This window comes from Oenanthe melanoleuca, chromosome 10 (assembly GCF_029582105.1).
Source record: "Oenanthe melanoleuca isolate GR-GAL-2019-014 chromosome 10, OMel1.0, whole genome shotgun sequence".
Taxonomy (NCBI): domain Eukaryota; kingdom Metazoa; phylum Chordata; class Aves; order Passeriformes; family Muscicapidae; genus Oenanthe; species Oenanthe melanoleuca.
Genome location: NC_079344.1, coordinates 12,520,183 through 12,544,393, shown reverse-complemented (window position 1 = coordinate 12,544,393; position 24,211 = coordinate 12,520,183). Strand labels below are relative to the sequence as shown.

The 24,211-nt window shown below is 42.2% G+C and overlaps 1 long non-coding RNA gene across 7 annotated transcripts in view; it reads right to left on the bottom strand.

Moving 5' to 3' along the window:
* Window positions 1-24,211, bottom strand: part of LOC130257536 (uncharacterized) — a 72,631-nt gene that overhangs the window by 48,346 nt on the left and 74 nt on the right. For 6 of the 7 annotated variants that reach the window (XR_008841335.1, XR_008841336.1, XR_008841339.1 and 3 more), the window contains exons 2-8: window positions 23,521-23,776; window positions 19,296-19,571; window positions 16,731-17,587; window positions 15,966-16,050; window positions 12,479-12,571; window positions 12,149-12,312; window positions 1,254-1,350 (exon numbers count right to left, since the gene is read on the bottom strand). This is a non-coding gene — a long non-coding RNA (uncharacterized LOC130257536). Of the gene's footprint in view, window positions 1-1,253; window positions 1,351-6,640; window positions 6,695-7,632; window positions 7,730-12,148; window positions 12,313-12,478; window positions 12,572-15,965; window positions 16,051-16,730; window positions 17,588-19,295; window positions 19,572-23,520; window positions 23,777-24,211 lie in introns of all 7 variants that reach the window. The other variant, XR_008841340.1, reaches the window with a different exon arrangement.

Below are 24,211 nucleotides of genomic sequence, written 5' to 3'. Positions count from 1 at the left end.
TTCAACGTGAGGTAATTTTATAGTCACTTAACTTGGCCAATTTATTAGGGTTGGAAAGGAGAAAAAGAGAGAGCTTGTATTCCTTTGAACTCGTATTGCAACAGAGGCAGACAAATTGGAAGATTTCTGAATGTACTTGCATTTTAAAATCCACATTAATTATAAATCCACTTATTCTTTGTAAAGGCAGGGTCTGCAGCCTGGTTGGGGGAGGGAATAGGGGGTCATGTATAAATTGTCTCCCAAGGACCCCACTGAAATTTCCATAGCATTCGCCATATGACACTGATGTGTGAAAATTGACATGAAGATTTGAAAATTGGGACCGAGGGAGACCAAGCATAAAATAACTTCAATTTTGCACTCTCTCTGTCTCTCGGAGGAATAGTGCAGTGGACTGACCAACACAACACAAACAAGTGAAGGGGAGAGAAAAAAATATTCAGGGAGAAGGATAGTAGTTATTAAAGAGAAAACACACTCCTCACTCACAGAGAGAAAGGATGATCAATGGATTTAGTCACAGAGAAATTCAAGCAGAAAATTGCTGCTGTTTTTTATCTGAGAGGCAGAAAGTTTAACCAAACCAGAATCCTCTCAACTCACACCCAAGGCAAACAGTGAAGAAAACCACTGTGTTTTGGAACAGTGGAAGAATTCTTTTTGTGTGTGTATGTGTAAATTTTTGTTTGTGATTTTACAAGTGTTACGATGCCAAATAAACTGTAAGGTAGAATCCTCACCTCCAGAAAAGAGCTTAGTTTTATTCTATCTCTATTCTTTCACTCTTTTTATGATTCTGAATGTGATTTTCCAGAAGTTAGTTTTGGTATTTTGGAGCCTCCTGCTAGCACTTGTATACACCAAACCCAGCTTTAGGACTGGTTGCTTATGCCTCCCAATAAATAGATCACCTTGCAAAGGCAGAAGTTACAGTACCAAAACATCACTGGCCTATGGAAATAACACCAAAGTTCTTTTCCTGAATTATAACTGCTGTTCAGGAAGTAGATATCCATTGTTTTCTTAGCACTGACTAGGTATTCAGCAGCTCACATCTTTGGGTTATTGGTCAAAATGTTAACAGGTGAAAAATTCAGCAGGACCACCCAGATCTGCTGTATTGCACTGCAGACAAATACCTGCCCTACCTGCACGGCCGTGGGGGTTTTGCAAAACTAGATTTGTCATAAACTTGGTCTTAAAATTCCACATCTGATCTGCTCTACTTTATAGAGACACTTAACACTTACCATGATCATGATCATTGGAGAAGAGTCCTATTGCTACTGCTGCTATTTCCCTTTTGGGTCACAAGTTGTGTGCTGGTCCCTGTTATCCCAAAGACGCCTGCAAGGCAATGGAAGTGCAAGTCTGTGTTTTCTGCATTCTATGTGGATAGAGAGAGAGATGAGACCATGGCTTTAGCTTTAAAACCACTCACTCTCCAGCTGCTGCAAGTCCTGAGGTCATTGTCAGGCTGAGAGGATGCACTGTGCAGTCCTGAGCACTCAGCCCTCTCCCCCCAGCCTATTTTTCTCGGGATTACTTACTTTATTTTATTTAGCTTTGTGGCACATAAGGTTCCTTGTGCTTGCTGATATGATGATCTACAAGAGCGGCGTTCACACGCTATGGATCTCATTTATTACGAAGTGAAGTATATAATAATGAAAAATAGCTGCAGCTATTCCTCCTCTCTCCAGGGTATCTCAGCACCCTTATGGATGACCGCACACACAGGCAGCTCCATAGAAACAAATGGAGGGGAAATGGCAGCACACAGCTCCGAGCTGGAGGACTGAGTGCCTTTGGTCTGGAGCACGCTTGATCCATAGCTCCTGTTGAAGGCACATTACGGAGGGTACTGAAAAAAATATATTTTTTTTTGCAACAGCGAGCCTAGATGTGGAGCAGATTGGCCTTGTAGGAACTGGGGAGCGGGCAGAGAGGAGAATTCTCTATTACAGCAGCCTGTAGGAAGCATTTGTCAATAAACACCTTGAGGATTTTCTATAGAGCCCAAAGCAAAATGCCCCACGATTCACAGTCAAACACAAGAGCTGCCCATCATTGACTCTTAATGCTCTACTGAGCATGAAAACAACAGCATGGAAACAATATGAAAAGGCCTTGCAGGTAATTTCACAGGGTAACAAGAAATGCCAGGCTTATTGTAATTACTGGCACTGGCAACAACGGAGTTAGTTTCATTTAAATGCTGGGACCTTTAGGGCAGCTTCTCTGCCTCACACACTGCCTGGGTTTTATAAATTTTGTGCTTTGACTCATCTGATGTAGTTACATAAAATTAGGTGATTTGAGTTGCACTCAAAATGTGCCTTTGAACTTCTTTGCACAACTACAAAACTAGGGTATTACATAAATAAAAAAATAATAAAAAATGAAATTGGAAATTTACATGATGAAGGAAAATAATGAGAAACTACAAGAATTCAAAATACTAGAACAATAACAAGGATGATGATATTAATAATGTTTTATTATCATGTAAATAGAAAACAGAATGCAAGGACACAGTATCTAATGATTTCATTACTTTCTTTTACAGCCTGTTGCAATGCACTGGCCATAAGGCAGTATTGACTTGAACTATAGTTCTGTAACGTGTCTGTCTTTTATTTAAATACTTACATCCCTTTGTATTGTGCCTGAATATGGCAAGGTTGATGCCATCTCCCTTTTAATGAACTCATATTGTTAAGTTACTTCCAATTTACAAAACTGTGTGATCAGAATATGGCTCAATACTTCTATTAGCACTTTTAAATCACTCAGGAAATCATTCTAACAATTTTTTCTTCACTCCAATAATAAAACTAATACTTGTAATGTGCATGCTTCCTGGATTTTATTTCAAATACTTTTTAAAGGGCCTGAATTTCTCACCTTTAGAACTCTCTTAGTTTGTATGATATCCTTGGTAGAGACCCACTCGTTCCAATACAAAGGTGATTTAAAAAAGATTTTCTTTACTTATTTATGTATAATCACAGTGCAGATTGCATCAAATGCATAAACCACTCCTGGCTGGTTTCACGCACTTGGGAGATAGTCATCTCCCTCTGAAGTTTGAGATGAAATATTCAAATAAGAAGAAAATAAAGTGGATAACACCCACCTTAAAAAGGTCTTCAGAAGCCTGCTGGGCAGAGTTTGAGAAGGAAAGATAGGAAGGATATACTGCCATTTTTGAGAAGGGATGGAAGAATCACCTCAATTACTACCATGGAGAAATGTTTTCAAGGTTACTTTTAAATCCAGAGCAATAGTAGCAAATACTTTGCAAGCTGTCCTGAAGATTTTAACTAGAAAAGTGATATTCACAGAAGCAAAAAAGACAGTTATAGGCCATTGGGTGCAGTGTAATTGGCACTCAGCCCCAGCCACAGAGGTTGGAAGCTCTCTCTGAGTTTGACACAGGGCATATATTGAAGTTGGAGGCAGTTTAGTGAAAGCTCATTTTCTTGGACTATATAGTTCTGTCAAAATGCAAGCGCTTCACAAACAGCTTCAGAAATAAAGAGGGAAGAATAAAGTTCCCACAATTCTGAAATGTCCACTTTTAACAGTTTGGAAATAGAGTTTGAGGTTTGTGTTTAGTTTTTATATATGTGCATTTTAAATAGTTTAATATCTATATATGTGATACCCCCACACTTTTAGATATACAAATAAATAGGTTGATATGTCTGGTTTATATATATAATATATGTGCAAATATATACAGGTGTACATAAATAACTTTTCCTTTATTGGAATTTTTTTAATTAGAATTTTCCCTTATTGGAATATTTCCCTTATTGTAAAATTATTTTAAAAGCTGAAACACAGAATAAAACACTGTCTATAAAATGGATAATCTAAAACTTCAAGCATCTCAGAAGGGAAAGGAGATTAACCTCAAATTATTTTTGTAAGTACTGATCTGCAATGGATTAATCAGACTTTTCCATTTGGAAGAAGAAAGTGAAGGAAGAAACTATCTGACTAATCTTAAGGTAGATGTCATGGGTAAAATCAGCTAAGTGTAGAGAGAAACAGCCCTTCTTGGTTTGTAGGCATCACATTTTTTTTACAGACAGACAAGGCTTCTTAAGGACATTCTTGATATCTTAATACCTCAATCTTGTTCAGTGTCATTTCTGAATGAGACCATTGTTGAGGCAACAGTGAGTTGCATAGCTCCATCAACCTTCTTTAATTTGCTTGGAGATTATGGGAAAACCTCTATAAATCAGTTTTATGACCTCATGAAAAACTTACAGTTGTATGGCATCACTTGCATGAATTATGAGATAGCCACAAAAAGGACCAAAGATGTCAAGGACACCAAAGTGAAGCTTTATGTACCCTGGGACATGGCAGCACATGTCACAAATCTACACTTGGTAGAAACACAGACATGGAAGCTAAAACTCTCTGTGTCTCCTAAGCATGAAACAGTCCTGGAAAGGCTGGGAAGGAATTGTAAAAATAATCTTGATGAGAGTCATTAGTCTGAAGATGTAACAATTTAATTCTTCCTTTGCATTAAAAAAAAAAAAAAAAAAGCAGAATGTGCACAGAAAAATATGCTTAATGAGAAAAGAATGCAGGTCAAATACTCTATTATTCAAATAAAAAGTTTATATAATGTCTTTTGTTAGAGACTTAATATAATCTGAATATGCTGCAGCTGTAGCCACATATTCAGTATGTTCACAAAATAGACCTCCAGTTGCTCTTTCCTGGAGTTCCTTCTGCTTTAACATTACATCTCAATGTTTTTCTCATATTTGTCAAAACCTAATCCAATCATCACTGAACTTTATGTTGCTTCATGGTACTGTAAACCCAAAGCAAAGCCTGAATTTTGCAAATTGAGTTGAAAGCCTCAGAGACGAGCACCTGGAGGTCAGGCTCTTTGTAATGTTAAAAGCAGAGATAGTCATACATACCCTGACTATTAGGTGCTTCCATCAACACTAAAACATTTCATAACATCAAACTGATTTTGACACTGCTTCTTTTTGGAAGAAAACTAGAAGAAAGATTCTGACTGTGTTAAAGAACCCATGCCAAATTTTTGAGGGGGACACAGCAATATTTGACTTTACATTTTAATTTGCTATCATATAATTGAGAATTATTAAAAAAATTTTAACCCAAGTAAAATATTCTGGTTTTGTCAAAACATTTCTTTCTTTTATTGACACCAAATAAATCTTATGATGTTTCCTGGCATGAGTACTGAATGTTTCCATTGTCACTCCATCCAGAAGGAGCCAGGCTCCCAGATCTCATCCTCCCTGTGTTAAATGAAATGTTTATCCTCCATCAAGTACTGATCAGGCTAAACATAACCCTGCTGAGATGTGCCAGGATACAGGAGGCAGAAGGTCCTGGGCTCAGGCAGAGTGAGTCCTGGCCAGGTGATGTCCTGTCACCTCCCCTGTGTCCCTGCAGCCTTGTGCACACAAATGCAGCTCTGCAGCACCTGAGGAGGGAGGATATTGCTGGTGCTGTGCTGGCTGTGCTACACCAGAGCCCTGCAGCCACTGAAGGTGGCTCTGACACCATCTGCTCCCCCTTTTAATCCCCACCTTCTCCCCTGTCTGGCCTCACTTCAGATTTCCCCAGGACTGCTCTTATACCTTAGAGCCAAGCAGACTTTCAGTCCAGGAGAGAAGCAGACACTGAATACAAGATATTTGTGCCCAGTGTTGTAAACTAAATGGTCCCATTTTCTATTTTAACAGAGCTCAGTGTCTCTCTTTGGAACAGAGAGCTGAGATGGAGAGATAGACTTTGCCTTCCTCCCCTCCCCTGGACTTCTCAGCTTCATGTTTCTCCTAATTCTCTCACTCAGGCCCTGCTGTTTGAGTGCCTTCTCTCTTTTTTCCCTCTGCCATTATTTCGGGTGGTTACTCATCCCATTTGACTCCCCCCAGGGTGTCACCAAGCTGCTGCCAAAAGCTCTTTCCTCTCCTGTTGTGTTCACTCTTGCTCTTTTTTTAACTTTTAATCTCAGCCCTCAGTGAGGTGTGCTGAACAGCCATGATGAAGCATTCAGGATGTTAGAAAGTAAACTGCTGGAAGAGGTTAGCAAGAGCAGAAACCAATAAAGCACAAGGAGGAAGTCTGATACACGGACAAAGCAATTGGTAATGATGTGAAACAGCTGGGTCAAACAAGGGCTGTGCACAAATGAAAAGATTCACCCCCAAACACCTGAAAAGTTTACCTAACCTGCTTCTCCTTGGCAGGAGTTGGTGTGTTGCTGTGAACCACTGCTAGCAGCTTTATACCCTGCTTTATTTGCACATCTCAACACCCACATGAGCATCTGCCCATCAGCAGCAGGGTGGATTCCTTCTTCAAAAGAAACTCCTTAAATCCTATAAGCCTCCTGTTTCCTTTTCTTTTCTATTCATTGCTGCTGCTTACCTGAAAGTGATTTCAGGCTAAGTTTCCAATACCCTCTCTTAGCACCAGTAAAGCCACTGAGTTCAAAGGGGTGGCCACAGTGCAAAGTGGCCTTGTTGAGCTCCTGCTTAGTCAGAGAGCAACCAGATACTACAGCTCCTACTAGAGAGGGCAAATTTCCCAATTTGCAAGGCAGGGGAGGCTTGCTTACAAGTGGAAAATGCTTTTTGTAGATGGGTTTCAAGTTTGAATTCTGCCAACTGACCTAGGAAAAGGTGGAGGAGAAACAAATAAACAAACAAACAAACAAACAGAGAAAGAGAAAGAGAAAGGAAAAAGAGAAGAATCAACTGTCAGTTCAGATCAACCCATTTTCATGAAAAAACAAGGTTTTTTAAAATGGATAGTCCAAACCAATAGGAGACAATTTGGGTATAGCATTTTCAGATTGTCTACTCTCCTTTCCTCCCTTCTCAGGGGCCAGCAGTGCAAGAGGGATGCATTTTTCCTCCTTTTACACTTGCAAGCCAAGGCCCTTTTCTGGCTTTGCTCTTCCTACATCTCAGGGGAAATATTTTCATGAAATTTCCCAGAAGGTAAAGAAGTCCCTGTTGGTCCCTGTTGTCTCTGTGTCATTGCTGACCTCCTCTGAGGAAGTGTCCTGGCATTTCCACAGTGGCTGAGGTCCACTGACCCGAAGGGAGCAAAATTCCAAGAGGCTGGCTCAGATGGCACATTGGACAGGACTTTTCCCTTCTCTGGGAAGGCAGCCAGCCTTCCAGCTGCAGCCTGGGCCACCTCACAGCAGACCTGCAGGGCACTTTCCTCGACCTCACTGAGAGCAGCCTTTATTAAAAGGAGAATTACAATATTAATAGAAAAATTATTTTGCTGCTAATGACAAAGAACTCAGTTTCTTCATACTTGGACACAGTTATATTCCCAGCTATGCCAATCTCGATATTATCTCAGATGGATACTTGTTCCCAGGAGGCCCTTAGGGGAGTGACCTTATGTCCCCCTACCTCTGATAAACCACTGCCTGCATGCATATAAATCAATTAACACCATCAGCTTATGCTAATTTTGAATTTAGATGGCATGCTGGAAGTAAACAGGGGTGTTTATGCCTGTCTAGAAAGAGACCACAATAAAAATCTTCCTTCTTCCCCAATTTACACACACAAATATACCCACACACACATCAGGATCCAGCAAAACCCCAACTTCAAGGAGCCTTCATTTAGCTGCATGTGCTCTCTCTGTTTTCTTGGGCAAACAGAGCAGCCAAAATAACACCCTGCAACATATAAACATCCCTTGTCAGCCATTTGCTTTCTGGTTTGCTGCTGTGCCATTCCCATTCCTGCTTTTGTTGTTGTTCTGGTATTGCTTTCTTTAATTTAGGGTACTCTGAGGGATGTGATGTTACCAGACTGGGAAGAAAAAAGACATGTAGAAGTGGAAAAAAATTACTCTATTCATGAATACAGCTTCCTTTTTATCATAGCCTGACTATCCACAAGAAATAGCACATCACAGCTCTCCCCCCACCCCACCACAGAGCATGACTTACTGGTGTTAATGGTCAAGAGCCATGCCTGAAAGGTTGGGTCCAGAGAACAGCAGCTGGGAACACATCCAGGAGGGAGACAGAGCCTAGAGACACAGAGGAGGATCAAAGGAGCCCCAGCAGCCTTTGTGATCAGGCCAAATGACAATTGCCCTCTTCATCTCTCCCCTGGCAGTCAGGTGAATGGTGATGGTGGCCAAGCCAAGGCAAGCAGACACCCAAGGAGCTTCAGGGCCCTCCAAGCTCATCAGCAAAAGCTCCTTGTGCTTCCTTCTGGAGGACTTTTCCCTGCCCAGGCTCTGTCTGTGTCTGGACAATGAGTGGAGTGTGAGGATGCTATTTGTAGAGCAAAACACATCAGTATATGACATGTTTTAGTGCAAGACATGCAGAACTGTGTGCTGAGAATCTATTCTCTGCCATTGACATATCTCCATGATAAACATATTCATGAACTAGGGGTAATTTTTATCTCTGATTAAAACTGTAAGCAAGCACAACTCTTTCTCAGTTGACAGCTCTGGGCAAGGAATGGATATGGCAAAATTGTCTAAAATACAAGTCAAGTTAATTTCCTTGGATCCTGCAATTCTCATCAACATGGGCATTTTCTGACGATCTGATGTACTTACCAGCAGTGCCCAGCCTTCTATGCCAAAGCAAAGAAAAACAGAGGACATATGCTGAAAAATTTGTAATATGGTCCCCTAATCAAGTGCTGGCTCCATCCTGTATCCTGTTATAAATTGTAATCTACATTGTGTCTACTGTACACATGTCATTATTCTTTCTTCCACTCTGCCTGATTGCACTTAAATAGTTTTTTAAGTCATTATTGGTTCTTCTATTATTTATATGTTGCTTGGTTTGGTGGTTATCTCCTTTTCTTTTTAGCAGACAGACCCAAGGTTACTTTTATTCCTCATATCCAAGGAGCCAATTAATTTCCAGCATTCCCCAATGCCATCCCAATAAATAGAGGCTGCTGTAGCCATATTTCCTTCCACAGGGAGATCAGGATGTTGAGCCAGTTCTGAATCCAGTCTTAGTTCTCCATGGTTGAGATATTGAGATGATGGTCTCAGCTGAAACCCTGTCTGCTCACCTGATTATTGTGTGTGCTGCTTTCCTCATTGGTTTTCTATTGCACTCTGAGTATCTGTGTATCATTTCACTCCCAGCTCAAAGGGACCCCATTTCTGAGCAGTGTTACAATGACAATATCCATGGTTGGAGAGGGGAAGCTGAGGGGCATTTTTATTTTTAGTGGGTTTTTAGTGATTTTAATATTTTTGCCATAGACTATTTTTTTCATTGTGTAGACTCCTTACTTCCTCTTTATAAATCCACAAAATACCCTTAAAATTATCTTTCATTTAAAACTGTTGGGGGCAAAAGTGTAGTGTGGAGCAGCTTTCATGGGAACAGGTGTCCTAAAAAGAGAGACAGGCACAGGCACACCCGGGGCACAGCCCCTCTATAAATAACACAACTCCATAAGTAAGTCTCTGTAAGAGTTTTAGGGAGACATGATGTTCCTTTAAAACTGAGCAGTCAAGCAGCTTCCTTGCTTGGGGGCAGAGTTAGGCACACACAGAAGTGGTTTTTTAGGGTGGCAAAGCGATGGAGAAGCAGCATTTATGTGGTCCCTGCCCTTATACCTCTCTGTGCTCTGTGCCTCGTGGTGTCTGTGCTAAACTGTCACCTTCCAGAGCGGGGGAAGGTGGCACTGTGCAGGTGGCTGCTCTCCCCAGGACAGGCAGAGTGATGTGACTGGAAGCTGGCCCAGCCCCACGCTGCTTTACGCCATCCCAGCTGGTGGCACTACATCATCCCTGCAGGGCCAGGCGGGTCCTTGACGCTGGCAAAGGGGGAGGCAGGGATCAAGCACGAGTCAAGGTCACCAACACGAGCAGCCATGCAAGGGGGAAGTGCATCACAGGCAGTGGGGAGCCCAGCTCCATGCTGAGCCTGGGAGCAGCTCGGAGAGGATTGCTGTCAATCCACAGACACAAAACTGGGATTTCTCTCCTCGAGAAACAGGGAGAAAACAAGGCATCCTTCAGGCAGCAAAGTGCTGTTCAGATCAGGCTTCCAGAGGGGAGCTAAACTGGAAGGCAAAGAGGTCTGACATGGGCAAAAAACACATCATGAAGGATAAAGTGCAAAATCTTGCTGGCCAATGGCAAGAAAATCCTCTGTTTGTGAATCTAATAGGCATGTGACACACACATGGTGGTAGTGGTTGAGCCTTCCCATCTGGCACTGCTGATTAATCAAGTGCCTCTAAACCGAGGAAACCTCCTAAAATATCCATCGACAAGAGCTGAGAGTGTGAGAGAAAGTAAGACAACTCCAACTGTGTCGGCAGAGGCTGTGCTTGATGCTAACAGGTGGTGACGAACGTTACGTGATTTAGAGCTCAGAGGGGAAGAGGAATCTGAAAGATCAAGTATCATTCCAAAACACTGACAGACTTTGGGATCCAAACCTCAGGCTTGAGGTCTTCCAGGACAGAGCAGAACATGAAAATAGGGAGAGGAAGTGCAGAAATCGGCTCCAGTTCAGCATTCCCTGCCTTCAAGAACTCTTCATTACAAATAGCTCAAAAAGAAATTAGTAGCTCACCTGACATGCCAGCACGCTTGAGAATGCAGAACAATACAAAGTCTGCTTTTGTTCAGATCTCAGACCAGTGTTCAGACCCCATCCCTTGCTAGCAGTAATACCTTGCATCCTTACATGTTAAGTTGCAGTGACACTCATGCCTATACCCTATACAAATATTGGTTGGCAGGATGAAGACTGGCAAAAGTAGGATCTACAAGTGATTTATGAATGCAATTCAGTGGCTCTTGTTTATAAACAGCCTGGTTTGCTGAGTTGCTGCACACATCATTCCTACAAAGATACAGGTCTCAGTGCTCTGCACACAGCAAGAAATCTGCACAGCAAGTGAAGGAGGAGAGGTGGAGTAAATTAAATAGCTCTGGAGATGAAAAAATTCATTTTCCTGAAGTTGCAGGACTGAAGTTCAGCAATGGAAGGAATTCACTGGCCTGGCAAGCCTGGATGCTGTCACAGGAAAGCACTTTGGGACAGCCTTAGCACTGTCCCCAATATCCTTAGCAGTTATACAGCCTGCTGTTCTCCTCAAGCACAGAAAACAGTTTATCTCTCTTACATCCAGTATTAAGCAGTAATATTAACCAGCCAAAGCTTTGCTATTGAACCCAAATAAAATGTGATTGGAATATGGGTTGATGAAGATCTGGTGGGGGAACTGCATAGAGCAGAGAAGAATTCATTTTCTTTTTCCATTGTGTCAGAATGAACCCCACGAAAAGAGGACGGTGCGGCTTTAATAATAAAAACGGGAAAAAAAAAAAAAAAAGAAAGAAGGAAAGAAAGAAAAAAAGAAAGAAAGGTGCCTCAGTTGTCTCGGCAGCTGATCAACAAAGGAGCAGTCGTGAGCTGTAACCTCTTGGAGCTGCAGTTTGGAACATGACACATGTCAGGCTATGATAAATGGTGCGGAGTGTGTGCAATTTCAAGCGCAATGCCCTTGAGATGCTCAGGACCCCGATCGCAAATGTTATTGTTAAATTAAACCTTAAAGGAAGGATTGGGAAGGGGAGGGGTGGGGTTGTGCGTGTGTGCATGTGTGTGTGTGTGTGTTTATATATGTGCATTTATTTATTTATATATATATATATCTGGATTTATGAAATGCACAGAAGAAAAGGGGAAAATGGCAAGGTGAGGAGAGAAAAACTTTATATCTCTTTTAATTGAATTGTGCATCTTCTAGGTCTGGTTGAGCTATGGGAGAACTTCAGGCAGGGTTTTTCTATCCTACAGGCATTTTATTGCTTTTGCTCCATCACAATTTGATAGCTAGAGATCAGCTAAAGTAGGCAGGTGCAAGATTGGAAAACAGGTAAATAAATAAATAAACACATGCCACAGATGTGCAGTTTTTCTAGCTCAAGTGTTCTGCGTCCAGGTACCTTTGAATCCAAATGAGTGAAGTTTCAGAGAGTACGGAGTGCTGATTTTTGGGAGCTGCTGGTCTCTGAGGGCTTGTTTGTTAGTTGGGTTGTTGTTTGATGGTGTGTGTTTGTTCTTTCTGAGACAAATACTCACTCTCAAAAGCTGCTCTGAGAAAGAGGCGACGTTTACATCCACATCCCACTGCAAGGAGAGCAGGGACTGAATTTTGCAAGTCCTTCAGGCAGATTCCATCCCCAGCCTGCAAGAATGGCCCAGACGTGCAGCTCATTGCTTCTGTGGTGTCAGAGTCCTTTTTCCTGTGGTTTTGGAATGGGAGTGGGGACTGAGGCAGTGAACAGTGTTTTAGACAAGCAATTGCATTAGAGTGGTCAAGGGGTATGAATAAGGAACAAAGCAACCTCTCCCACATGCAGAACAACCTTTTGCCAGGAGAGGTGGCAGGGAGAGCTCCACAAGCCTTACCCTCTGAATTTTGCATTGCACAGGTGGTGGGGACAGCAGGGACTGGATCTCCTGAGCTCCCCTCTCTGCAGCTTCCAGGTGCTTTCTTTCTCCCTGTAAAAAAGTGAGAACCAACATGCTCCTACCTTGAGCATGGACTCAAGGACCTGGACTTGAATCTGTTTCTCTTTCCTCTTCTTTCTGCTGCCTTTTTTTTATATTCCATCTTTCCCATGCGTAGGGGAGCCTCCAGTCCGAAACTCACACAGATTCCTCAGAAGTCCTCTCTTTACTTTCTCCCTCCCCCACCACATCCATGCTAAGTGCAATTAGTGTAGGCAGTGCAGGAAACACAGTGGAGAAGGGAGCTGTGCAAACGAGGGGGAGGACACGGAGTGGGTGAGGTACGGGGTGGGGGAGCTGGAAAGTGTTCAAGGGGAAATGTTTGCATGGCTCGCGTAATTGAAGGGAAAAAAGAAGCAATGAGCACCCTAAAGCCTCCACTGGAAAAGGAGATGGGAAAAGCCCTTAAATCATGATGGAAAGTAAATTCAAGCAAACAGTAAAAGGTAACAAAGGACTAGCAGTGACTCATTTAGCAAGATATATTGTTTGTTCTAATTTTTACCAGGTACAAGACAAACCCACTGGTTGGGAACGAGCAGCATAAGAGACCTCCATGACCTATTTGAAACACTTAGGACAAGGAAAACAGGCAGCAGAGATCTGGCTGCACCAGCAGTAATCCATCTGCTTATTGCTCCTGGTTGCCTCCACAGTGACTCATTGTCCATTAAAACTTTCAGAGTGACATTACAGCATTCAAACCAAGGCTCAGATTTGGGAAATACAACATATTCAAAGAACATATTAGATACCAAAGTACCAAGATTATTTTTTTAGATGCATCCTATGAACATCCTACAGCTTCTTTTGTACTTTTTGGCTACTGTTGCCTAGCGTCCAGGAAAACTCAAGTCCTTTTTCGGTTCTTTGGAACATTTCCCCCATGTTTCTTGTTATTAAAGAAAATAAACATTAGACAAAAGCAGACTTTATTGTATCTATAAATAATTCAATGCAGATGGATTCATGGAAAATACCAGAAGGCAGTTTTTCAGAGAGAAAGAAAGAAAGGGAGTGGTCTAAGGTTAGATGGTGAGAAAACAGAAAGAATGAAGCAGCAAGAACTACAAAATGTGATGAGAAGAATAGACACAAACAAGAGGAAAACTAATAAAGGCTAGCTGAACATAAAGATACCTTGGAATGACAACTCAGCCTCTTTTAAAAGGTTGTATCCTTTAGTTATGAGTTTTCTGCTACCAAGGAAAAGAAAGTATTTGCTATGTATCTTGGGAGGGTACCAGAGACTTACAGTTAATCATCTCTCATACTAATGTGTTACCTCTCCTAACTTTTCCTTTTGAGAAGAGATGGCAGGTGATGATGATGTTGAGACAATTATTTAATGATGTATCCCTCTCTGATGACCTATCATAGGATCCTGTGGACTTAGAGGCCCATGTGGATGGATGCCTGAAAACTTGCTGATATTCAGTGTTCTGTCTCATCCTAGAACACCTGTTACTTTACAACACGGAAGGTTATATGAAATGAGCATTGAAAAACAGCTTGGCCTGTAGGTAGGAGGAGTGGTGAAGAAATGAGTGGTTGGAAGGAATAAGGGCATTTTTTGGAGGAATGAAGCAGCTTTGCTTGATTGCTAACAGCTGTTTTTAAGCCACCAATTTTTGCTGATGTTGCACCAGAAAAGCCTGCCTTGAGGTATTGCTTCTGCCAGGCAAAGTGGGATAAAAGCCAGTTAAGAACACAGCTGGAGCCATTGAAGCAAACACAAGGCAAAGCCCAGGTTATATGGGATCCCCCCCTGCACCATATAAGACACATGAGGCCTCTTTGTCCCATCACTGCTTGGACAGGGATTGTATTTTTGAGCTGTACCTTGGCTTTTGTGTCTGTGCATAACCAAAGGGCAATGGGTACTGAAGTGGAAGGCAGAGGAGCTGTAAACCAGGTCTGTGATGAGAGCTGAGCGTGTCTCAGCTCCCTAGGAGTGCTTTTGGGAAAGGTGCTGCAGCACTGAGCTGTCTTCTGCAAACACAGGGCATCAGGAGAGGGAGACAGGAAGGTTTCCAGGGAAGAGAACCACCCACCCACAGGCGGGAAGAAAGGTTTACTTCAGACATTAGAGAAACAGAAGTAGAAGCACAGAGAGAAATCTTCTTCTTGCCATTCTGCTGCTTTGCCACATGCTGTGGGAGCAGCACATTGTTCTCCAGCTGAACAATGCCCAGTTCCCACCATGTGCAAAGGGAAAAGAATGTGAGCTTTGCTTTGCTTTATTATCAACTTGTGCAGTGCAGAGATAACTGCACAGGCAGCTCGGTCCCCGAAAAGCGAAGATGAATTTTGATCAAAATTGGATTACAGGGCATTTCATTTCTACTTAAGAATGGTTCTGAATTGGTTTCCCATTTACTCAATATCCACAAAAATAACAAAATAAAAACTGTCAAGACAGAATAACGCTGCTGAAAAGAAAAAATAAAGCTCAAAAATTTGCCGAAAAATAATTGGACTGAAACAGCTCCAAGTCAGATTAGCATTAAATCTTCTTAAGAATGATGAAGGCTCTTGCAACCAAAGGCAAGTTATTTCATTAGGCTGATTCTGCATATTTAATTCTCAGTGTGCCAATTTAATGTAATATTTTTTGGTTATCAGGCACCGTTCTTTCTTGATATATAATAATGACATTGCATTTGGTTTAAAAGTAGAAGTCCACAATCAAGGCAATCACAGACTATTAAGTGCTCAGTCAAGTCCCAATCAAACTGTGTTCAAATGGGTTAAAGGGAGACGGTCAGAGCTGCCAATCCCAAAATACAGCCCAGCCCTCCAGCCTATCCTGAGGCCAAAGGAATAGTACTCTCTTGACTTCAGCAGACTCTGTGATGGAAAATATTTCTGTCCAAAACAGAATTGGCCTGTAATCTGGGTAAGCTATTCAGAGCAAACAGTAGCAAATTTAGCCTTTTCTCCTGTTCACAAATCATCCATGTACGGACTTTGTTGTTTTAATGCCTTTGCATGCATTTGTCTGACAAATACTAAATATAGAAATAGCTCAGCAGCCTGGTGACATTGATTATATCTTATATTATCTACGGTAGATTGTGGTATATGACTGGTCCTTTAGGTTAGTCTGCAATTTAGCCATGGAGCAAATATGTTAAAATACCAGTGTAAAATGTACTAAATCAGATCCTCATGAATTTTAAAGCCTGGAGTCTGAAGCTCTTCCTCAATCTGTTTACCAAATCAGTGCGGCTGCTCTCAAATTAAAGTGCAGTGCCCCATAAGCAAGATCAGTCTTATGAGCCATCATAAACCCACTTTGCACTTGTAAATGGCAGCTGATTCAGCTGTAACCTGAAAGGAGCTTTTGGGACCAGAGTATTAAACATTTCCAAAAATTTCTTACCATTGTCAACCTTCTATACTCTTTCAGAGTCATCCAGCATGCCAGACTGTGGGCTCTGAGATAAGTGTCTGTCCTCAGCAGGCACCTGTTGAAATGCATCAGCAATGTTTGTCTTAAAACGTTTGTTTTACAACAACATGTGTTTTTAAATGTGTGTTCTTGTGAAGGGATTGATTGAAAATAAGGTCATAATACTGGAAAGAAGGAAACCTGCGTTTTTGCCAAACAATGTAGAAATTTTGGGTGTGAAGGTCAGGTATGGAGTCAAATTCCATTTAAAGGGTTGAAGGCTTGGTGTGATGGCACAGAGACCAATGTCAGTGTTTGCTACTCTGAGTTTAATTTTGTCAGAAATTGCTGCTTAAGGACTTCAGGTTTCACCTCTCCATGGAGGACATAATGTACATCTTCTGGTTTAGTCTTTTTTCTGGTGCCAAGAAGGCAGAGCCAGGGCTATAAATGTCTTCAAAATCAGACTAAGAGGACTGGAGCCTACCCGTAGGCACAGGCTGCCCAGAGAAACTGTGGATGCCACATTCCTGAGTGTTCAAGGCCAGGCTGGACAGGGCTCTGAGCAATCTGGTCTAGTGGAAGGTGTCCCTGCCAATTCCAGGGGGGTTGGGCTGGGTGATTTTTGGAGGTCGCTTTGAACTCAGACCCCTCTCTGTGAGATGACTGAAGGTTATCCATAGATCCCAAATGCCCTGAGTGGACATTGAGCCAAGAGAATACTTGTTCTATAGTTACACAAAACCTATTTATTACCTGTGAGAGATCTGATCCTCAAGTATGTGCCAGGGAAAGGAAAGTATTCCCTGGGTCATGTTGTCTCCTCTTGTCTCGGATGCTTTGCAGTATTTCACTCCAAGAAGAAAACTTTTCTTGCTGATGTGCCAGTCTCTTGAAAAAAAAAAAACAAAAAACAAAAAACAAAAAACCAAAAAGACAAAAATTCCCCTTCTGCCGACATTCCCTTCCGAGTCTGGGAACCTCTATTGTCTTTTCTCTGGTAATAAATGATAATAATTAAAGGCAAATACACAATAATTAGTCACACTAGGTTTATCCATCTGGCATACCTGTATCTCATCACTGTGTCTTTGAAACAGATGACAAGCACCATATTGCACAACATCCTGCTAATGGGTCTGAGCAGGGAAAAAGAAGGTAAAAGGGTTACCAAAAAAAAAAAAAAAAAAAAAAAAAAAGTAAAGAAAGTTAAAGGAAAAAAAAAGGTTAGCAACAGGGACTGACATTATAAACATTACAGAACATTTTAAAAAATAGTGGTGGCTGACTGTCAAGTTATAAACCACTTAGTGGCAGATGGGCTTTCGACTGGGGGTTAGGAAAACATGGAATATGCAGCCCTTGGCTTAAACTATATCCTCCTTAAAATACCTGTTCCTGACATACCTACTGTTGAAACAAAGATCATTTCCTGGAAGATTTTAGCTGGGCATGCAGATGGATGAGGAAAACAAGCCATTCTAAAAGCTACCTGAAAATTTGGTTTTGTTCTGAGGATAAGACATTACAGACCCAGCAATCAGCTATTTTGGTCCCTCTTCTCTAGATTGATTGATGCACACCAGGAGTCTCTCCATTGCTATCAGGGCTGCCTGAGAGAAGGCAGAGGAAAATTAATACAGCAAAGAATTTTCAACAAATATTTACTTCTTTAAAAAAAATAATGATCATACAAGTCTGGCATTTGATTTCTGGGAACTTGTGAGAAGCAGAGGTTTACTTGTATAAATAATCACAGGGAGCCAATTTCAGTCACATGCATTCAGATTTCGATTAAACCTCCACAAGAGCTTCGACTCCCTTTCAAAGGAAAAGCAGACCCTGGCATGCTCTGAGAGCTGATTGTCTGGTTGTAATGATTTTTGGGTTGCAGTGCAGTCATGCCCAAGACACCCTCTGTGGAGCTGGGCCCAGCTATGTTACCTAGCTGCATAAAAACAAGGAAAACAAACAAAGGCTGTGCCTGACCAAAAGCCTTCACAACCTTGGTGTAAGATGAGCATCCAACACCAAAGTGATTTTGTGCTTCCCCAGGTCTAACCTGCCTGAGCCTTGCAGAGCTGATAGCTGAAAGCTACCAGATGGCACTCTCTAAAGCAATAATATTAATTTTTGAAGTAGTCTATAATATATTCTAAAGTAAAAAAAAAAAAAGTAATTTGTAATTTACGCCCACTACCCATCCAGACTTCAAGGCAAAATCTTCCTTCAAGCTGCCGATCAAGCTGCCCTGATACTTGCACTCTGTGAAGAATTGTATCTGGCTGGGATTTAGGGGACATCTCAATTCTGCCTTTGCAATGAAGGTGCCTCTTCTGTAGGTGTTAATGAGCTGAACTCACCACAATCATGGGTGGTTGATGTGGTGCCAGCAGCTGTACTGTTCCCTGTTGAACATCCCAATCTCAGGAAGAGAATAACCATGACCCTGGCCAAACTTCCCTGCACTCAGGCAATGGATCCAGGTGTTTGCAAAAATGGTAATGGCAAACTGGTTCATTTTCATGTAGTTCTTGTGCATTAGGTTCCCTGATCATACAGGAAGATTTAAAAAATGATGGAAAGGGTGAAGGGAGGTTCTCCCCTAACACCTCCTACTTACTCTGTCCCTGACCATATTAACATAGGGAATGCATCACTAACTGAGTTGGGAGAACTGATTTTTATTTAGTATACACCTGGAGCTTATCTTGCACAACTTTGCCTCCCAGAAGCATTACAGCCAAGCTAAACCCACTGGCATACATCACACACAATAATCTGTGATGCTCTTGCAATAGTCTGTAAATGCAAAATATTTCATTGGTTTACAAATGGATTTTCTCCCTTAGTCTAGAAAGAACCATGAGGCTCTGGGTTGGGGAACTTATATAAAACCACAGCAAAACCCTGGAGTTTGTCATTAATTTTTCCTAGGTAAATTAACTGGGGACAAGCTTTTCAAAATACTTCCTGTACATATTTTCTATACAAAGAGACCTCTTGTTTGTTTCTCTCTTCCTCTGGACAGTCCCTAGTGATGATTTTCACAGCTCTCATGGAAGCAGCTCATTGTTCTGCAGAGACTTAATTAAAGTGTACTTCCATGTGAAATTAGGCTATTGTATTTATTTAATCTTTATGGTAATTGCTGTAGAAGGGCTGTGACTGTCTGCATCCTACTCTCACACCCACGTCCCTCCCCACCCCGTGGCCACCACTCCCTGAAGGAAATGGCAAGTTGTTCTGCCCTGGTTGAACTCCTCATCTGCTCAAGTGATGCATTTGAACTTTAACCCACAGACAGCAATATTTGCTCACCATGCCAGCGTTGCTCACAGGCTGAAGGTGTGCTGGAAATGCTCTGCAGGGACAAATGTGTCCGTGGTTTCCTTCTCCCAGGTAGCAGCTGATACTGCATTGGCTTCTTACAACTGTACTGACTTATTAGCAGAGCTCATGTGGTATTTCACTTCCTGGGCCAGTCCATAGGTCTTTCCTAGGTTAAATTTCATCTTGAAACTGTGCACTCCATTGTCATGGGAAAGCTTTTTCTTAAAATTAAAAGCTAAATGTCTATGGGTCCAGCTCAATCACCTGAAATGTTAAAGATACAATGTCGATGAACATACAATTGCCAGGTATCATTTATGTCCAAATATTATCCAAGCAAAGCATAAAGCTCTGGCACTTGATTGCTAGGAGGAATTGTTTCAATTTGTTTTCAGAACGTTTCTACAGTGAGATGGATCTGTTTTCCAAAGAGATGTCGGTAAATTGAAAACACCAGGTTTCATGGAGTCCACTGTGCCTGGAAACGGATGAGTGGAATTGCAGTGAGGAATAAAAATTAAATAAATGTAATTAAAGCCTCCAAATGGTCTGATGCCAATGTGATTGGCATTTTTTATTTTGTCCTCAAAGACTGAGCTCCCAAAAAGCATTTGTCCTGAGATGCACCAGCAGACAGGCGATCTGCCCCCTCTCAGACCATAGCTAAAGTTCAAGTCTGACTCAAGAGAGTCACAGCACAGGAAGAGGAAAATTGAGGTCTCTGGCTCATCACTGCAAAGATGAAATTGCATTTTCTGTCATACTCTAACATCCTGTTTAAATTGCTATCACTGCAATCCTCTCACATACAGAGGATCCTTATTTAACATAATTTTTCATATTGGTTGAATAAAACACATGAATCCTGCTTCTCATAAATCAGTTATCTGAAGGACAGATTATAATCCAAAGCATTTCCAGAAATTCTCTCGTCTGTCTTCTGCCAGGTATGTATTTTATGCAATTGATAACTTCCACTTTGTTTCCATATGAACTGACTATTCTCTTTCATTCTGTCCCACAGGGCTCCGTGCTGGCCCTGGTGCTTCTGAAGCTCTGAATTGGCTTCCTCTTCTAAATCAGCATGAGGGGTGAATTATTATTGCAACATCACATCACTATCACTCAGATTCACTTTGATTTATCTGCAGGCTGATCCCAACAGCCCAGCTCTGCTCTCTTGCTGGGCTGATGCAGCTATTGTTTCAAATCTGGTGCTAGAGACACCATATCTGTGCTCTTTCTTTGCAGTTTGCCTTTCTGGGTGGTGGGCTGTGTAACTCCATCCTGACATAAGGGACATGTCCACCACTTTGGAAGAAGATATGAGAAACCACTCACTAGGCAAAAATGGAATAATTCATCTCCACTGCACTGCAAATGCTTTAACCTAATCCTTTGGGCACAGAGAATTGCTTCAACTTGAGGTTTTATAGCCATTCAAAACTTTTTTAGTGTTAACCCTGACTATTCCTCTTCTCCATGTAACTATCTGATGGCTGTATAGACCCCACCAAAGTCTGACCCTGAGGAAATCTTCCCACAAAATTAATTTTTCTGACACTCTAATACCTGAGCTAATATTTCTTACTCTGTTTCATTTCTTATTGCAATGACAAGGTAAAGAAAGGATGATTCATAACTTCTGAAAAGGCATAATATTCAAATATCTGGAAGCTCTAGATGGGGTTTGAGGATGACCCTTCATAGGTGCTGTGTTTGCATGTCATATGAGGCATATTTCAGTCTGAGATGTCTTCCCATCTTAGGAAAATACCAGATTTAGTAGGTACCTAAAGCAACCTAAGGTGTTAAAAAATGAGTAATCTGCTCTTTTGCTTGTTTTTCCCTGGAGCAGGCTCAGTTTTTAGGTAAGGGGAATCTGGGGGATTGTTTGTGGGACTTCAATTTGTCTTGGTTTTGCTCCATAGCTGTGACCTCAGCTATCTGCAACTACACGTTCCCCCTTGTGCAAGCTTCCACCTGCACCCCTCCAGAGTATATCTCCTTAGACCCCCACCCTATTTGGAATTCCTTCTTCCCTACAATGCCTCCTCTCCTCAGAGAATTGCTCTTTTACTGAGCTTATTTTTGGACTCCAAAGGCAGGAAAGTCAGGAAAGGCAGAGATGACAGTTCTCTTTGATGCAAACCAGGTAATACAGCTGCACTTGCTGGTGTGCTGTACCTACAGGAGTGTAGGGAATGCATCTGAAGGGATGTTTGATCTTCCATGACTATCTCTTACAACCCCCTTTTTTATATGGTTTATATGCACTCCACGTGTGTCCAGGCACTGCAGCACCAAGGACTGATCTCAAACAGAGCATGGCTGTGCTTAAACTGGCCAGTGTTATCCTCCAACCCCTGAAAAATCCATGGGGCCACACCTTACAGGGCCTAAAGGAAAGAAACAAGGAAAAACAAAACAAAAAGCCCAGCGACTATGAACGGGCAGAAACTTCAGCTCCATTATCACTCCCCTTCATCTGCTCAAAAACCCTCGCTGCAGGGGTTGTCATGGTGATGCAGGTTTGACCTCTCACTTTTTACTCTTCCAGGAGCTAAAAAGGTAAAAATGAGCCATTCTGTCTCGAATGAAAATCAACCTTCCCCAGTCAAAGGACGCCGAATTGCTTTTTCCCTTTGTCCAAGCCGGATGTTTCACACAGAAATGTGTAAATAACCAGCCCTGGCACCAGGGAGCACCAGTGGGATGTGGCAGTGCCATGGGGCTCTGCAGGAATGGTCCAACACTAAGTCTCCTAGCAGTCACAAGGTGCCACATCCTGCATTTCCCCCTTGTCACCTCGTCCTGTCTCCTCAGCCAGCTCCTTACTCAGCCACCTCAGCGTGGGGCTCGTGCTTGTGGCAGCTCTAGGGCAGAAAAATCAAACTATTGATTGGACCACGTGGCAGCCTCATAAGGCACTATTAGCAGCCTGCTATAAGCAGGACCAGAAAGGGTAAAACCATTTATTTTTATTAATATTCTTGAGAGTTGGGCCTTAGCAAACCTGCCATTTCCCTGGGTTGGCAGCAAAGTCGTTGCACCATCTCCTTGCTGCTGGATGGAGCTGGCAATGCATGTGGAGGTCCTTCTGTTTGTCTGAGGGGTGGCCTGATGTTGGGATAGAGCCCTTGTCTGAACTAGGAGCAGAAGTAATCTCCTTCTGTCGATGACTATTGAATCTAAGTCCTCTGCTTTGATAACCAAATCCTTCCCTACTTGCTCATTCCCCCCATCCTGTCTTTCCTCCCACCACTTTCACACAGTGCCAGGGTAGCTTGACATGTGAAACCAGCATGACTTCAAATCAAATATTCAGGTTAACGACAAGCTGGCCTTGAATGAAACATTTGAAGAACCTCTGATGCAAATTCCCTGGTGCTTAACACAGCTCCATCAAATCTCTTCCTGCACGAGACTCTTTCTACCAGTTCTACCTTAAACAAGAGGTACTGAATTTATTTGACAGAATCAAAACAACCTAAGGTATATATATATAAATACACACACACACATAGATATATATTTTGCATGTGTATGTATGTTTATATATGTCATATATACATAAAGCACCAGCCTTAATATCCTACTAAACTGCAGCTGAAGTCTGGAGTCATCTAAAGTTCAAATATTTCCCATGATTTTGGTATGGAAGTTTCTGAGAACAAGTATTTCTGTATGGTGTACCAATGCAGAAGGTCCTCAGAGCAGCAGTGAACAGGAGTTCAGCTGCTCTCCAAACACCACTGTCCTCAAAGCAGGGACCATCTCTCTGAAGATCCTTCACTCACACATCCTTGCTTACACTTTTCCCTCCTTACAGGTGAATCTTTAGTAAAATGTGTTCAACAGGCAGGGTCTGACAGTCCTTCCTCCCCCCTGTGCACTCACCAACCCCCAGACAGGCTCCAGTGCCTGGGCCATCGCCCTTTGAGGTTTTGTGCCTGAGCCCCTGAGGTGTTTCAGCAGAATTAAGGCACTTCTGCCTCCCACATGCTCCAGAAGCAGAGCTGTGCTGAACACCAGGCTCCTCCAGGCACAAGAACATCACTCAGACCCAGCCAGACCTTCTCAGACCTTTCCTTTTGCTCCTTTGCAAATCTTCAATACTCACTGAGGCACTAGGGCCTCCTCCTTGCCCACCATCTCAATCAGTAACTTCAAGTGTTTTGAGAGCTGAAGAATACGGGCAGCCACGACCCACCTTTGTCCTTTGCCAGCCTCTCTGGTGTGTGCAGCACCTTCCCTCTCCTCATCACACACAGCAGCCTGGGCTGTCCTTGTCACAGGGCTCATGCTGCACCTCTTGCTCATTTCTGGGAACAGCCACAGACTTTCCCTTTGAATCCACCACCCCCTCCAGCTCCAGCAGTGACCATCCCTGTAAGAGTCACCACGACCTCCTGATTCATTCAGGGGAGGCACATCATGAAGGGACACAGCAGATTGCTTCTTACTCCCTGCAAGAAGAGCATGATGCCCTGAATTATGAAAACAGACAGTATAAGTGACAACACCTCAAGAGTTTCTTGAAAGGCATTCCACAGGTTAATTATATCTGTGAAACTTTTCCTTTACAACAGTACAGCCCAGTGAGTCTGATTGACCTCTATAAAAGGTGGCTGTCATACTCCATGCAAGCCATTTCTCTGGCACAAACAGGCATTCTCTAAGAGTAGGCTTTACAGGAGAAGAAGAAACATTTTCTCAGACATACCCCTTTGTTTTAATTTCGGTTATACAAAAAGCAAATGCACCTCTACTTAGAATTTGGGATGGATTGAAGTAAATAGTGCTCTGATCCCATTGTTTTGGTATTGTAACCGTCTGTAAATACGTGAGGGGAAATTATGAAGGTGTTAATTTCTGTATATTTATGTTCAGAAGTTCAGCCC